The sequence below is a fragment of the Cinclus cinclus genome, chromosome 8 (genome assembly GCF_963662255.1).
Source record: "Cinclus cinclus chromosome 8, bCinCin1.1, whole genome shotgun sequence".
Classification (NCBI taxonomy): domain Eukaryota; kingdom Metazoa; phylum Chordata; class Aves; order Passeriformes; family Cinclidae; genus Cinclus; species Cinclus cinclus.
In genome coordinates, this window is record NC_085053.1 from 3,338,546 (window position 1) to 3,347,719 (window position 9,174).

Here is a 9,174-nt window from a genome sequence, read left to right on the forward strand (position 1 = left end):
TTCAATGGCAAAGGTCACTACTGGGGACAGAGCTGCCAGGAAGGAATACCTGAAACACCACATGCAGGAAGAAAACAAAATTCTCAGCTAATGAGAAGTAAACAAGGAGACTCTAATTTGGTCACAAAGTACTATCCCAGGACACTCTCCATAAAACTCAGCTCAAGACTCTCCTGGAGATGTAGCTACAATTTGGGGACAATTTGCAGATTTTTTTCCAGAAAACCTCACAGGCATGTATGTAACCACATTTTCAAGCTTGATATATTTTTTCATCTTGGCACAAACTCTGCAGCAGATGTGTTTAGCTGCTAGTGAACAGCATACGTGCACCAGCACAGATGAGCTGTTACAGACAGGCTAGGAAAACTCAGGAACTGGTGAAAAAAGAACTAATTAAGGATGGATTTCCTCAGAAGAAGGAGGCTGGCACATCTGCAAAAGGAAAATAAAACTATGACCAGAGCTTTTCAGAACTCAACTTCCTGTGTTTGTCCCTCTAGTAGGAATCTCCTGTTCTCCTTTCAGGCTACACAGCATACAGGGCAGAGACACCAGCCACCACCAAACAACAAATCGATAATTGGGTGAGTTTCCCAGCTCAAACAGACGACCAAAAGTTTAATTTTTGTCTCAGGCCACTTTTCACCTTCGTCAAGAGGTTAGGAAGGCATTGCTTCCTCAGCGGTGCAGAGTGGTTACACTATCTTACTGAAAGGTTAGCAAAAAGGAGTTAAAAATAACCAGCCTTGGGATGGGGGGGTGGGGGGAGAAAAAGTCATGTGTGGCATGAAAGCAAAACATAAAACAGTTAACTGAAAGAGTTAATAATTCAGATAGGCTAAGTTATCACAGCACAGCCCTTTTCAAACCGAAACAGGAAGTCTACTAGGGGAAAGCTACGAAAACAAACATTTTCCTAGTCTAGTTCCCATCCGAACAGAGGCGCAGCATTATAGCACCTAAGCAATTATCAGCACATCAGAGCCTGAAGAGGGCATCAGCCCTTCCCTCCCACCTCTGTTCGAACCGAAACTTTAATGACACGCAATGCCACGGTACCTCCAAGATGCTCACCACCCCCCTCACAAGAGGGAATCTCCTCACAATTAGCAAACAGTCACTCCTGTCACCCCCTCCGAGGACATCCACAACTGCAGATGGAGTTTGTAGAGCTACAGACCCATTAAAAAGATTACCTAGCAAAAACTCCCTGATTTCACTGGTACCTGGTTTACGGTACTCGTAAAGGGCTCAGAAACCTCGAGCTTCTTCACCTTCCCTTTCGACAAACCGGTAATTAATAAGATGCCTCCTTGGGAGAAAAGCAGCACTTTAGAGGAAATTCATCGTTGTATTTCAAAAGGCTCGGTGAGGAATAGCTAGGAATGATGGAATGGTTTAGGCTGGAAGGGACCTTAAAGATCACCTAATTCCAATCCCCTGCCTCCAACACTAATCACACTAGGTAACAATTTTATCCCAAAAACTTTCAGCTCTCTGAAGTCTTCCTCCGACTCTTGGCCCTCGGGCACAGCACCAGCTCGCAGACCCGGACCCTCGGTACCTGCAGAGCGAACCACAAGGTCCAAACCAAAGTTAAGGTCACTGCACAAAACCAAGTTAAGGTCATTCCAGAGCTCATCCGCAACGCGCCAACACTCGGCGGGAAAACGTTTTTTTTTATCCGAAGCCTGAGGATATCACTGGGAGCTGCCCGAAGAGCCGCCGAGGCTCCGAGCCAGCCCCTGCCCCGCTAGCTCCCCGCATACCGCCGCGCCTCCGCCGAGCCCCAGCCCCGAGCGGCTGCGGGAGCCACTTCCCCCGCGGGCGGGGCGGGACGGCGCGGACACGTTCCCGTGGCCGGTGCGGCCGTCAACCCGCGGAGCGTCACCTCAGAGGCCGGCCGAGCCGCTGCCTGCTCTGCTCCGCTCCGCTCCGCTCCGCGTTCTGCTCCTCCCGCCGCGCGCGCGCCGCCGCCGCCTCTCCCCGGGGCTCGCGCACGTCACGGCGCAGGGGGCGGGGTCTCTGCGGCGCCGCCCATTGGCCGAGGAGGCGGCTCCGCGGGGGCGGGGCGGGAGGCGCGCACCGGGGGTGGGGGCTTCCGGGGGCGGCACGTGAGGCGCACGTGGGGGGCGCCCCTCCCCCCCCCCCCTCAGTTTCCCGCCTTCCCCCTCCACAGCCCCTCAGGCATCGCCGCCTTCTCCCCGTGCTCCTGAGGCGGGAGCTCAAGTGGGGGAAGAGAGGCGCCAAAAATTCGGGGAGCCTCCGTTAAGTGTGAGGGAACATCCAAGGTTGGTAAATGCTCGGAAGTCAGAGGGGCCGTGAGCAATCAAAGCTTTATCAGTAAGCTACACACTTGGCATGGAAATTGGTATGCTGGTCCCTGACCTACTGTGAGAACAGTGGGTTCTGGATAAAGCAGTAGGGAATGGGTTTTGGATAAAGGGGTAGGGGGAAAGGGAAGAGAGAGAGAGAGAAAGATTAATTAAAGAGGAAGGAAGGAAGGAAGATTGATTGTTCGTTCGTTCTGGTTCTGGCCAAAGTCCAGCTGAGGGAATGTCAGTCCTGGTTCCAGGGTGTCAATTCCAGCTGTGACCACCCAGTCCAGGTAGGCTCTGTCACCCCCACGGCTGAGGACTTTCCTCTCCCTGAGGGCCCCCCTTCACTCCCCATACCCCAGGCACAAGGAAAACTTTATTTAAAGGCAGCAGGAGGACAGGGAAGCCAAGGCTGGGAGGGCCCAGTGGTGTTATCTGTCCCCGTCCTTCAGTGGGAACACATGGGTTGCTCAACAAGTGCTTCCCCTGGCACCCAGGCTCGGCACAAATGTGTGTCCTACTCCCTGAGGTTCTTCCAAACGGTAGCCAGGGTAGGTATTTTTACAGGGAAGTAAAAGTGAAGCGTCCCCCAATTTGAGTCGTTCCCCAAGAAGTGGTGTTTTGTGTCAAGGGGGTGTTCTCCCTCACAAATGTTACCCTGGAGAGTGGGATCTCAGCTCACCAGTTTGGGGGAAGCTGAGAGTGCGCCTGGCTGGAGAGCGCTCCTTTAAGCCCCAGCTGTGCTCCATAGGGACAAAAAACAGAACAAAGGCTGCTCCAGAGGGCAAAAAATGGGACGAAGGCTGGGGTTTGTACCTTGCTTTCTCTCTCTCCCCAGACAGACACAAGCTGGTGATGGAGGCTGAGTCACAGAACACATCATCAGCAAACAAACTCTAGTAACCTCCTGTGAGCTGCATTTCACACTGCAAATGGGAACGTTTTCCCAAAGCCAGAACTTATCCTCTAATCTCTTACTGGCAAGTACATATCTTTCCTCCTCACGACATCAGGGCTGTGCTATGCATGATATGTCCCCAGGTGCACCTTGAAAGGTCACCCCAAAACAAGGTACAATGTTACAATGGGGTAATAAAACATTTCCATCAGACCTGTTACTAAAATTTATTTTGACCAACACACACCCCAGACACACATTTAAATTGTTGCTGCTGAAGCAATCAGAAGTTGTTTTAAATATCTGTGGGGACTCTTGAGCAGAGCCACAGAGTGAAAAAGTCCAAAAATTATTTATTTTGTAATTTGTCTTCACACTATTATCCCATCACTCATATTTCATACTGTTTAATAAGAAAACTTGTAAAAATATAAAGGAAAAAACTAAAGGCCTTATCACTGCTGAAATGCAATGGGTGAGAGCAGCAGGAATTTTCACATAAACTCGTCCCTGTTCTTAATAAGTTGACTTTAACTTCTTTAATAGTGCTGCTTAGAGGTACTTTCAGGTCAGGCTGTATGTGATCTATGGTGCCCTCATGCAAAAAAGCTGTGCCAGCTATTTACAATGAAGTTGTGGGGCCAGGATTGACTGGGCAAGCAAGTGTAAGCAAAATAAAAATCAAAACCCAACAAAATACTCAATGTACAATAATATAAGGTTCAACAACTTCTTGTTGAAACAGTTTCATCCAATTAGTAAAAGCCTGACTCTGGATGGTAGGAAAATGAGATTCCTTTAATAGACAGAAAAGTGCAGCTAACCTTCAGAACAAGTTTGCTTTGCTTATTTTCCCCTAAAGAGGCTGTAGAGAGGTGCCACCAGATTTTATCGGCAGCTCTTGACAGTTCAGTGTGACAAGCACTGAGCTCTCTCCCTGGGTTCTGGGTTTTCCCCTGGCAGAGCTTTTTCACATCCTTCCTTCCCTTCTCTTTAGAGGCTGTTTACCTGCAGCTCACCGAAAAACAAAGTGGCTGCTCTCCTTGCGTTCCTCCCCATTATTTACAAGCTGCTGGGAGAAGGCACTGCCGCCTCTGCTTCCTGCCACTCACGCCCATCATCTGCTATTGTCTTTCCCACTCTAAATTGCTGCATTGTTTCATCAGCCATCATTTACCCCGCTTGTCACCACGGTGCTTGTAATCCTGATTTTCTGGAGTGTTGTACATTAATCCTCGGGTTGCATTGCTCAATGATTGCCCAACCACAGTTGTTCCTGAGCACTCCTGGCTGAATCACCGCGTGGTCGTTCCCATTGTTGACGTGGGAACCTTGGCTCTGATACCCCAATTTCTTGCCTCAGCTTTCACCTTCCCAGCCTCAGGCAGCCACTTGACTTTAGCAGCACTGCTTGTTTCCCTCCTTTCTTTCTCTCTTTCTCTCTTTCTCTCTTTCTCTCTTTCTCTCTTTCTTTCTCTCTTTCTCTCTTTCTTTCTCTCTTTCTCTCTTTCTCTCTTTCCTCTCTTTCTCTCCTTCTTTCCTTCTTTCTTTCGACAATGGTCTCAGGCACAAGGTGTGATTTTTGGGTATCTCCTATGCGAGGCAGGAGTTGGACTTCATGATCCTTGAGGGTCCCTTCCAACTCAGGACATTCTATGTTTCCTTCTTTCCTTCTCTTTATTTCTGTGCTGTATCCTGCTACTTCCTGCCATTTTGGGCACTGCTGTAAAATAGATGTGATTAATGCTGCCTACTATTAATTCAGTGTAGTTTATTTTCTATTTGAAGCATTTTGGTATAAGTAAGCCTAGGGAGTGAGCAGCTGTGGCTCTTTCTTATGCCCACTTTAATTGACCAGGATGATTAATTCCTTTAAAACGTCTATCTTTGCTTTAGTCACTTGTGAGCCTCAATGGCTTTCACAAATGCCAGCAGATCCTACAATTAACTGTTTAAAAGTGTGGTTTAGAGTCTCCCAAAGTGCAGGCGCAATAGGAACGTCCTGATGGATAAATGCAGGAGCTCCCTCAAGTGGTGAAAAATATTGTTACCTGTTCCACTTAAACGCTTTCCTTTTAAAAACATTAAGAAAAGGACAGCAGTGTCAGATTTAGAATGTAAAGCCAGTTACAAATGTAGCATTGAATGAGCTTCCATTTTTACATAATCAGAAATAATGGTGTGCATGTAAGATTGAGGCAAAAACTCAGTCAGGCAAGTGCTACAGTTCAAAAGGAAATAATTTAAGAAACTGCAGAGGACTTAAGCCTGATCTGATAACACATGACTGAATTTTGGCAGGAAAGCAAAAAACTAGCTCCAGCAAATATCACGTTGAGAATGCCTGAAGTGTTTATAAATCATAAAGTTTACTTTTTAAAAACTCCGGCTCAAGCTTTCACAGTTTCTGCTATCATCATGTCAAGATTTTGTGCATAAATACCCTTGCTCCTTTTTACTCTGTGTGAGGCATAGAGCTTTCAAAATATCTGGTGTGAGAGATTCAGATCAGCAAACTTTGGAGAAAAGGCAGAAGCAGCAGCAGTTACACTTACTTTTGAAGCCATAGAGCTGCTGGTTTTGCTGGCAGGTGAAAGAAATGCCCCCATCCATCTCAGCAGAGGGCACTGGTAACCTTACTCAGAATCACATTGCTATTTGCTACTGAACTGAAATCATCCTTGAACAAAAAAAAAAAAAAAAAAAAAAAAAGAAAAGAAAGTGACGCCCTACTGCAAACCAGTGAGTTCCTGGCTTCCTTTGCCAGCTCAAAAATTCAAGTGATGAACTTGCCATGACCAAGCAGGAGGTGCAACAGCCAATTCAATTGCTGTGATTCCATTGCTGAAAAGGAAACATGCCTTTTTTTTTTTTCCTGAGGAGTAATTAATTTTGCCTTTCCCTGCCATTTTAGGTAATAGAATGAATCTTGCCAGCTGGGATGGTGTAATTGTTGGGGTTTTATTTATTTAAGTTGAGGAGGTTATTTCTTCAGTGTGTTTTAAAAGGAGGAGATCCTTCTAGTCTGGCTAAACATCAAATCATGAGAGGTATTGACCCTGTGTAAATACTGTCTCACCCCACTAAGCTGAACTGTGTTTTCTGAAGCTGTTCTTTATGCTCTCTGCCACACCAGATTTCTCTTTCTGTTGGGCTTGGAAACAACTTCAGCTGGGTCCCAACCACATTATGTAATAACATTGTTCTCCTTGTAACACTAGCTCAAACCAAACTCAGATTTATTCTATAGCATACTCTGCTGCTTATTAAAAATGCATGAAAATATTGAACTGCCTCAGTGAGAGGGTCTCTGAAGTTGTTTCAGCAGGAGTACATGGAATTAAATGTGCAGTCAACCCTGGAAGGATGACTTCAGAGAGATGCATTCCAAAACAAACAGATCTAGTTACCAGTGTTGACTCTTCTGCATATAATGGCTTTCTAAATATTTTTGTGGAAACAGAGCACTGAACTTGGCCAGCATCTCCTTTCCACTCCTACAGTAGCAACTGTAGGGGCTCCTTGTGACTCCACAGACTGCCAGCTGTGTTACACACCTGGGACCCTTGTGAAGGTCAGATACAGCAGATGGAAGGGCAGACATTTTATACCTGATTTCATGATGGCTTACTACTCTTGTGCTAATCCCTGCCTCTCCATTTTTCATAAGCATGTGCATCCTTTCTGTTTTTTCCTAAATAAATACAAACCAGTTTGCTATTGCTCTCCCCACAGCTGCTGAAGTGGAGAAACCAGTGTGTGCCAGTATTCTGTATCAGTTCCTCATCTCCCATTGATGTGCTACAGTACAAATGTCCTTGCTGCTGATGGACATGGAAGAGAATCAGTGCTTATGGAATAACAGATCCAGGATGATTCCCAACCTGTTTGCAGGTAATCCTGCAGTTCTACCTGTTCTACCTGTACTTCATGAAGTGCAGGGTCTGGGGACTAATAAATTTCTGTTTGCAGTAATCAGGTGGGAAAGACGTGAGACAAAAAACACTGAGGTGCTATGGTGAGACCAGATCCCCTCTTTTGGGGGAGTATGAGATCTTTGGGGTCATCAAGGAGAGACCTTGCAGAGAACTGTCACAAGGGGCACATGGGGAACACCATGGAAAAGTTCAAGAACATTGAAATGGCAGCTAGAATCATAATAGCAAAAGTGACTAATGAAAGACCAAAAAATTATGAGGACGGGGGGAAAAATAAACCCCATCAAAAACCAGGATATATTTCTCAGAGGAGAACAAATATCTCCATTAAGCCACAAAAGATGGACTCTCTGCTGTAAGCTAAGAAAGAAAACAGGTTTTTACTCTCAGTGTCAGACATTTCCTCTTTTCCACCTTGTTTTAATCTCTGCAAAAATAGATGACATGTACCGAAAGTCGTCCCAAGCAGGAGACATTTCTAAATCTGCCCAGCCAGCTCTTTGGCTGTCTCCATGGCAATGAGGCAGCACATCCTGCTGCTCTCCCTTCCATGAGTGCCTTTCCCAAGTTTAACACAGACTGACAACGCCGTGCCTTTGTAGCTCCCCTGCCAAAATCCTCTCTTTTCTCTGCTCAAGGCCAGTCCCATCTGTTCCTTCCTGCTTCTCCCTGATTTTAGAAACACCTGGCTAGAGGGGGAATCCATCCATTGCTTCTCTGCTGAAATTATTCAGGCCAGTGAGGATCTTCTGCTGGGTGTACAAGTGGAGGGACTGAAGGGGGCAGTGCTTTCCTATTTGGGAAGAAGTTTTGGATGATGGTAAGGGAGAACACTGCAAAGCCAGGAGCATAAACAAAGTGGAAGGAAGGAAAATCCAGAATTCTGTCTAGTCTCCCAAAGGAATCACACTGAGACTTGGCACCACTGGCCATAGCAACAAATGGAGCAGTAAAGAATGTACAGACTTGGTACAAGGCAGTGCTTATTGAAGGAGATGACAAGCGTGAAGGAACACTTCCAAACCTCTGAATTCAGATAGATCTGTGTGTCACAGCTGAGTCTCTGGCAGCTCTCAACTTCCAGAAAGTGGAGAAAATAGGAGTTACAAAGCTGAAAGAGGCGTTTTTGCTATCAGCTGAGGATAATCAGCTGGCAGAAATGGGAGGTTCTAATGTAACTACACTGGGAGGTGAAGCAATCTGAAGGGTTTGCTGCAGTTGATCTGCCTTGGGCTGAGTTGATGTGGTTACAAAAACATCTTTGTGCTCAGCACTATTCCGTTGTTGGCCTAGTGCCTTGAGGCTTACATGCTTTGGAAATATGGATGAGGAGATGAAAACTTGAGCTTGTTTAAAGGTTTTAAATCTGAAGATGGCAGGCCCAGGAGAGGGATTCTGAGTTCAGGCATGTAGGTCATGCAAGAGAGGTCTTGTCTTCACCAGCAAGTGAATGTGAAATATAGTAAAAGTGTTCCTGTTAGTTCAGCCTTGCCCACACAAAAAAAAAGTCCCTCATTGCAAAAAGTGGCTGGAGAAACATAAATTGACAAAACAACCAGAGAACAAGGTAAACCTTGAGTGAATTCACTTCATCTTCTACCATCCGCTGTTTCTCTACAGTAGGGACCCACACTAAGGACCACCATCAAAACATCCAGCAGTGCTCACTCCCCACAGATTTTCCACTTGTGATTTCCTTAGTGGCTGCTGACTCTGCTTTCTATTTGTGAGCTTACTCTCCCAGTTGCAAAAGGCTTCCAGTGCCCCCAATACCAATCACCCATCTTCAACACAGAAGTTTTTGGTTTATTGTTCTGCAACTGTGTCTAGCAAGACCTCAGTTTCCTGTTGCCTGCTGATCAGACACCAAGTTATGGAAGAATCTGTGGCATGATGCTACTGTAAGTCTATGATTTTCAGAGGAAGAATCCAGGCTGAAAGCTTTCTGGTGACATTCCAAGTAAGCTGTCATGAGAAGAGAATCCAACACTCAAGACCTCAGTGCTTATGGAAAATC